The sequence below is a fragment of the Mastomys coucha genome, unplaced genomic scaffold, assembly GCF_008632895.1.
Source record: "Mastomys coucha isolate ucsf_1 unplaced genomic scaffold, UCSF_Mcou_1 pScaffold14, whole genome shotgun sequence".
NCBI classification, from domain to species: Eukaryota; Metazoa; Chordata; class Mammalia; order Rodentia; family Muridae; genus Mastomys; species Mastomys coucha.
In genome coordinates this window covers 33,298,059-33,305,327 of record NW_022196896.1, presented here as the reverse complement: position 1 = coordinate 33,305,327, position 7,269 = coordinate 33,298,059, and the positions used below count along the sequence as shown (strand labels likewise).

The 7,269-nt window shown below is 36.3% G+C and overlaps 1 protein-coding gene and 1 long non-coding RNA gene across 2 annotated transcripts in view; one reads left to right on the top strand and one right to left on the bottom strand.

The window, feature by feature from the left end:
- Nucleotides 1-7,269, top strand: part of Xkr4 (XK related 4) — a 410,235-nt gene that overhangs the window by 51,519 nt on the left and 351,447 nt on the right. The gene's annotated exons all lie outside the window — the stretch shown is intronic.
- The window catches only part of LOC116088126, a 28,229-nt gene that overhangs the window by 11,618 nt on the left and 9,342 nt on the right, over nt 1-7,269 (bottom strand). The window contains exon 2 of the long non-coding RNA XR_004117783.1: nt 2,492-2,571. This is a non-coding gene — a long non-coding RNA (uncharacterized LOC116088126). The remainder of the gene's footprint in view (nt 1-2,491; nt 2,572-7,269) is intronic.

The window sequence follows — 7,269 nt, the reverse complement described above, 5'->3', positions numbered from 1 at the left end:
TTTTTTGTTTTTTGGAGGCGAAACTGGGAATGGAGAAATTCGCATATAAATAAAGAAAAAAAAAGAAAACAATGAAAATGGTGTATGAACAAGCTTCAGGAAGATCATTTGCTAAGAAGTGAAGAAGAGGCTGGAGGTACAGCTCAGTGGCAAATGTCTTTCCCAGGATGCATGAGGCCTTCAATTCAGGCCTGCACTAGAGAGAGGTTTTCTATAAGCCCATTCATCAGCAAAGAAGGGGCCCTATGTTTGTAATTGACACTGGGATCAAATTCTACCTTTTCCTTGACTAGATTTCACCTCAGTTCTGCTACTTTAGGGTTACAAGTTTTAATTGCTCTCATTGAAATCAGATGTCTGTTCTTTAGGATGTGTTCTTACAGCCTTGAGATTGAAGTGCAGTAAGGAGAACAGAGGCTTCTATTTAGGGAGAGCATGAGTGTGTGTGTGTGTGTGTGTGTGTGTGTGTGTGTGTGACTCAACCACTAATTTTCTGCCCCTTACCCCCTGAGAGAGTCCAGGGATGATCTTCCTGGGATAACATGATAGAAAATGAGCAAAACTCAAGTCCCACATGCAGGAAACCATGACTGTCTTGATTGACATTATAGTATCCAAGTTGTGGCCTTTACACTATCCACTTCCCATGCCCTCCAACTTCAAAACAGGATGATTTCTCTGTGTTTTACTAGCTTACAGGCAATTCTTAGTCCAAGTGTGTTACAGGAAAAATTTTGTTAGAGAAACTATCAAGGAATTGACATTTTCAGTGTTCTTATCTTACAGCATTTCTCCCATGGGAAAAGGTAATGGTGAATAACTCTTTATTTCCCCAAACCCTGGAACCTTAATGGGAAAAATATTCAAAGTCCATTTAGTAGCCTGAGCACCTTAAAAGAGCATACACATCAGTCCTTTGGTTTTCTAAGGAGAGTAGAGACAAATTAACATCTGTTCCAAAGAAAACTATGTAGATGTGTATATACTGTTGTGGTAAAGATGAAACCGTGTGTCTAAGAAAATCACTTGTTTATTTAGACTTTACTGCATATGCCACATTCTTAGAGAAGACATTCCACAGTTTCTATACGAAAGCTTCCTACAGGGACACTTTCTCTCTTCTTAAAGACTTAGTTTGATGCCAAGCTTTAAATACCCATTAGCTGCCCACATCTGGTATCCTTCTTAACATGGAGACAAAAATCATGTCCTTGGTGTACATGTATCAAACATTTGCTTTGGTAGGATGAGTGTTGTCTTAAGTCTGTGTAAATCTACTCAGAAAAAAAAGGAAAGGTGGGCTTTTGAATGCATGGAGATATTAAAATTACAGGCAAGTCAAAGATACTTGGGACAGAGTATGTTAGCTTAGTGTGTACATCTGATGAGAGTGTATTCCCAGGGAAGGTAAACACATTGATAAATCCATTGCCTTTGATCTGCCAACAGTTTCTCTTGAATTTCTTTCAGTTCTGGTACAAATTATAGGATATATGGCTATTGATTGTGTTGGGCACTCTTAGGATTTTGTTTTAGCATTCTGTTTCCAGTTTAGTAATTACTTAAAGAGATATTATCCCTGAACATTTGATATTGTTATTCTAAACCCAGTCAAGATTTTGACCTGTGTACATTTTGAGAAAGTTACTTGAAGAATTCTAGTATAATTTTTATGTTGTAATGTTATAAAAGTACAATGTTCAGCATGTATATTACAAGTATAGATCACAGCCACATGCAAATACTGGTAGAATATTTATATCTTCTATTATTTAATGTTGTAGAAACTAAGGATTCATGAGAAAAATTATTGAATGTGACATTAAGTAACAAGTTCCCTCCAAATCAGTAAAGCATTGGATAGGAAGCTATTATTACTCTCAGTTCTCATGCCACATATTACAGATCTCATATAATACCTTCCATATTTTGGTGCTAGCAAAAGCCTCCCCTGAGGATGCTTTCAGGGGAGATATACTAAGGCCAAAGCACTCAAAACACTGTGCTTCAGTAGAGATAAGAAACCCATTGCCATCATTTGGTTATTAGTAGCAGAAAGTAACTTAAAGTCACTTAAAGCACTTTAATAGGATGCAGTAATAATTAATTAAAATGCAACCTGGTTATCAAGAAAGAAAGAAAGTAGGTCAATTAAACAGAGATTTCAAGGAATTTATTGACCAGAGATCACCACAACATTTGGACTGACATAGCTAGGAAGGTTCTGCGAGTGTGTAACATAAAGAGTAAGCTAGAACTTCAGACTGAACATGGGAGAATTGGCACCGTCTTCATTGTGCTCTGTGAAGCTCCTCTCTCCTCCATCCTAAACTGACAAATGGCTTATTTCCCTTACTCTGTTTACAGACAAGAAGTGTATTTCCCCAGAGAAACTGATTTTAGCTCTCTGGACCTGGATCAACGGGTCCAAAGAAAAACAGGTTTTGATGTGCAGGACCAAAAGTCAGACATAGAATATAAAGGCACATACTATTCTGGGAGCTTTCCATCTCTTTCCATGTTCATGCTTCCAGAGAATCTGCAGCCAGCTGTGTACTCCACAATGATTCCCTGGAATAGGAAAGGATATAATAGGTGCTTGAATGTGAGCAGACAGGTAAGGATCAATAGAAGCAGGAACCCACAGTTTAAGAAATAGACACAAGCTATTTAAAGGTAAGAAACTTCTTAGAGGAAACATACAGTATTAAAGTAAATGTATATCTTAAGTGGTGATATTGCTTATAATATAAATATTAGATCTATTGTAAGCACAATATAATCAAATGATCAAGATAGTTAAAGAAAAGATGTTAATGGTTTTGATGAACTTCATGAATCTCCTATACAGTAGAATGAAAAAAATTAATTAGCTAAATTAAACTAACTTAAAGGGAAAAGAGACATCTTTGATAATCATCTCAAAAGAATTTACATGAGTAACATATCTCCTCAAAGGGAAACAGATTAAATCACAAGAATTCCAAGAAATATGACATAAAGGTGAGAAGGATACAGAATACTAATTTTTAAATGGACCACCAAATATTTAGTTTAGTTAACAATTTCAAAAACTCCAATCTAATCATCACTAATACCAGAATAACAAGAATAAATCATAAATTTTAAATGTTAAATGAAAGACACAAAGAACAGTAGACAATGCTTGTATAAGCATTAAGTAATAGAAACCATGATATGACACCTTGAAATTCTGTGTTATATGATTTTCAATAAAACATTATGCTTAAAACAAAAATATATCCTTCCAAACAAAAGAGCAGACTGAATACTTTTAGATACCCCAAATTTCAGCATACATGCAACTATCTCACAACCTATTTGAGAAACTATAGGCCAATAAGAAACTTAACTGAAAATGAACATGATCAAGAGGTAGTTTTGGACACAGGTGGCTAGCCTTTGGGAGTGAGCTGTTTAGGATCAATGATGAAGAAGCATGACTATGAAAAAGCAGCCTCTGTGGAAAAATATGGGACGAAGCATTATTGGTTAGGGGTATTTAGAAACAATCTTCATGGGTATTTGTTTCCAACTATTTAAAAACATGGGGCACAGGTAAGGAAACAACCACATTGTAGAATTAGAAAATTTTGAGTTACAGTGACTGTGCTAGTAAGGGTATGCAATCATAACATACTGAATTGTAGATGTAGATTCTACTTATGAAGTATGTAAACGTAGGAAACATAGGAAGGGAGGGCTGGGATACAAATCTTTACATTCTCTAATAGACAAATAATAGAAATATGGTTTTCTAATTGCATATAAAATTCACAAAGCAACAAATACCAACTTAAAGCATAGGGAGACTGGGCTTTAAGAAATAAGTGCAAGGAACTGAAAGTGAAACATTCAAGCTAAACACGAGCTTGCTTTTGTCCTCATTATGTCTTTTGATTCTGTTTAATTTTTTAAAAATAGGCTGTAAAAGTTTTTAAAATGATGTAGAGAAAGGAAAAAGATGTTTATTCAGAGCGTTCAGAGAACAACAATCTTGTTACACCTCCGTAAGCAGCATATGGAATTCGATGTTTCAAAGGTATATGCCAACACGTTGTTTTGTAAGTGATCTGTGTAAGGTAGTCCCCAAGAAAATTGTTCTAACAAAATGGAGACTAACCAAGCCTGGAATTCCCAATGTTGTTACAGACCATAAAATATACAGCAGATCTTCACAGACAAGCATCACATCATCTTATAGTCAAGTGCTCAGTGAATATATGCAATCATTTTTATTATGCTTTAAGGTCATGCTGTCCTCATAGGTAATTCACAGTTCTGTCATGTTAGCTAAAATATTAACCACCTGGAGAGCCAACAAATGAAATTATCCCCTGCCCATCTAGCCAAGCGACCCACTGGTAATGATCTGCCCTTTGAATGAAGGTTTTAGGTTTTCTGCTCAGAATGCCTTAAGTTTAAGTATCAGAATATGTACAAGAAGTGTGTTTAAGTTTTACTCTATGTTTCCTCAGTGAGTTGTTCAGCATTCTCTTGCACATTTATTCAAGGTATGTATTCTGCCAACCTAACAGTGGAAAACCAAGTAGAATACAGTAGCTTCTACCTTACCCATCGAGGATGAGCTGACTTATTCTTTCTTGCTGTCTGCTTGCTACTCTTCTTGCTCCTCTTGTGGATAATTGGGAAGAAGGATGCCGACATTTCTGAGCCATCTTGCTTCTCTTGCTTGGCATCCATTTGAGAGGAACATTTTTCTCTCTAGATTTTCGTACTCTTATAGTGAAAGTTGATGCTGGTTCCTGCTGTATTCATGCTCACCATGCCATCACTGACCATCCTAACCCTACGCTATCCTGGATGTTAGTGTCACTGCATAGCAATGTTCCTTGGCCTAATCACCATATGGAATTCAAGAACAAACCACCACCTACCTTTTGTGACTTTGAATACATTATGAGCTTATTTATAGTTCTTTCTCTGTTGAGCAAACATTGATCCATGCCCTACATTATTTAAAGATGTATTTATGAATATATTTAAAAATAGGACTTGTTGGAACTGTGATGTTAAACTTTCACACTCATTGCAGAAAATAATAGATATAGAACATCATATATAGATAACAAATGTCAATATAGAATATAGGATATAGGCTATAAGATATAGACTATAAGCTATAGAACATAGAGTATAGACTATAGATAGAATATAGACTATATACTATAGATAGAATATAGAATATGGAATATAGAATATAGAATAGAGTTACAGAATATATAACTGATATCATCAAGCTAAAAAAAATATTATCCAGAAAGCACTAGCATACACACAAGCATGATGGATTTCACCAACACACCTGATGTTGCAAACAGCCTGAGTGAAATGCAGATCCACTAACTCATAGGAAGTATTCATATCTCCTTGTAGCTACCAAGGCATGTACAGCTGCACACTAGTGTGTTCCCCAGTACAGAATTACAGAAGGCCAGCATCCACCCCTAAAATATTTCCCACTACTACTAGGCCAGAACTCATCACAAAAATGATCGCCACCTTTCTAAGACTCTTGAGGGCAGTAAAGTTCTGTGAGAGATGAGAGAGTTGGTGTTCTCTTGTAAAAGGACAATGCCTCACAAGGCATCCCTGTCCTAATATGACACACTGGGTAATAATAAACTAAACCTAGCATGTTAGTCAGATTTTTATCACTTTGAACAAATATTTGAGACACACATCTACAGAAGTTGATATAGAAAATGGAAAATATCTATTTTAGATCATGGTTTCAGACTATTCAGCCTAGAATTTCATATCAGAATATAATGGTTATGGGACTATATGTGAGAAGACTGTCTTCATTTAGTGACCATCTTGAAGTAGAGAGGGACAGAGACCTGAATCAGGTGTTACTTTCAGACACTTCCCAGTAATTTATTTTCTTCAGACAGGTTCTGCTTACTGAACTTTCTAGAACTTTCCAAAAGATTGCTATAAGTTAGGAACTACATGATGAACACATGGACTTTTGAGAACAATTTCTATTTCAAACATAACACTCAAGATAGAACAATGGGCGATGGGGACCACTGGCTTAAAGTACTAGAGAAAAAGCAGTATATATGGTGGACAAAGCTGTTTTCTTTCTCTATCTTTATTTCTAGCCATCCTTTTCTCTAATCAGTACATATTCAACACTGTAATGATTTCACAGAGGATTAAGAGGGTGAGGCCTTTTACAATCACAGGGTATAAATAAACTTGGAAATGATCTGGATTGATATTTTCTGTATATCTGCTTTTTTTTTTTTATAGCTGATAGCATATGAATCCCAGAAATGGAACTTACCAGTACCCCCAGAGTTCCCAGGGACTAAACCACCAATCAAAGAGTACACATGGTGGGACTCATGGCTCCAGCTGCATATGTAGCAGAAGATGGCCTAGTTGGGCATCAGTGGGAGGAGAGGCCCTTGGTCCTGTGGAGGCTCTATGCCTCAGTGTAGGGAAGTGCCAGGGCCAGAAGTGGGAGAGGGTGGGTTGGTGAGCAGGGAGAATGGGAAGGAAATAGGGTGTTTTCAGAGTGGAAACCAGGAAAGGGGAGAACATTTGATATGTAAATAAAGAAAATATCTAATTTAAAAAACAGAAGCCCAGAAATGGCCTTTGGGATTGCCATTTTCATAAATGATGCCTTCCATAAGAGTACTTTCAAATCTTTAGCGCTTGGAAGCATGAACACAGGAGAAATTGATAAATAAAATGTCAATTTTAACCAAATTTGTGAGATATACTTTCAAATACTAAAATGCATCTAATTTTGATGGTAAATTTAGTGTATAGTAATTAAAAGCAAATTTGAAAATTAAAAGTAACAATAAAATTATGTAATCATAACTCCACTGTTTAAAGAGCTTTGTGTGTGACATGTATCACAGTATCTCTTATATAATTGAGATTGGTAAATGTTTGCTAAGTAAATTAATGACAATCCAGCAGTAAAGTCTACCAAAACCTTGGAGGGAAGACCTGTCATCTTTCAGTTGGTGGAAAGAATCAGACAGGCGATGTCAATGATGAGCAGGGAAGTTCAGAGTCTTCTTAATCTAAGCAGGTTCTGTTATACAAGCTCCCACATGCATAGATGCATGATGATTTTTTTTCTGTCTGGCCAACCTAAGAACCCATTGTGACCAACTTGTTATGGCCAGTGTTCCTGAGAATGGCTGTCCTTATTGTGTGTGTGTGTGTGTGTGTGTGTGTGTGTGTGTGTGTGTGTGT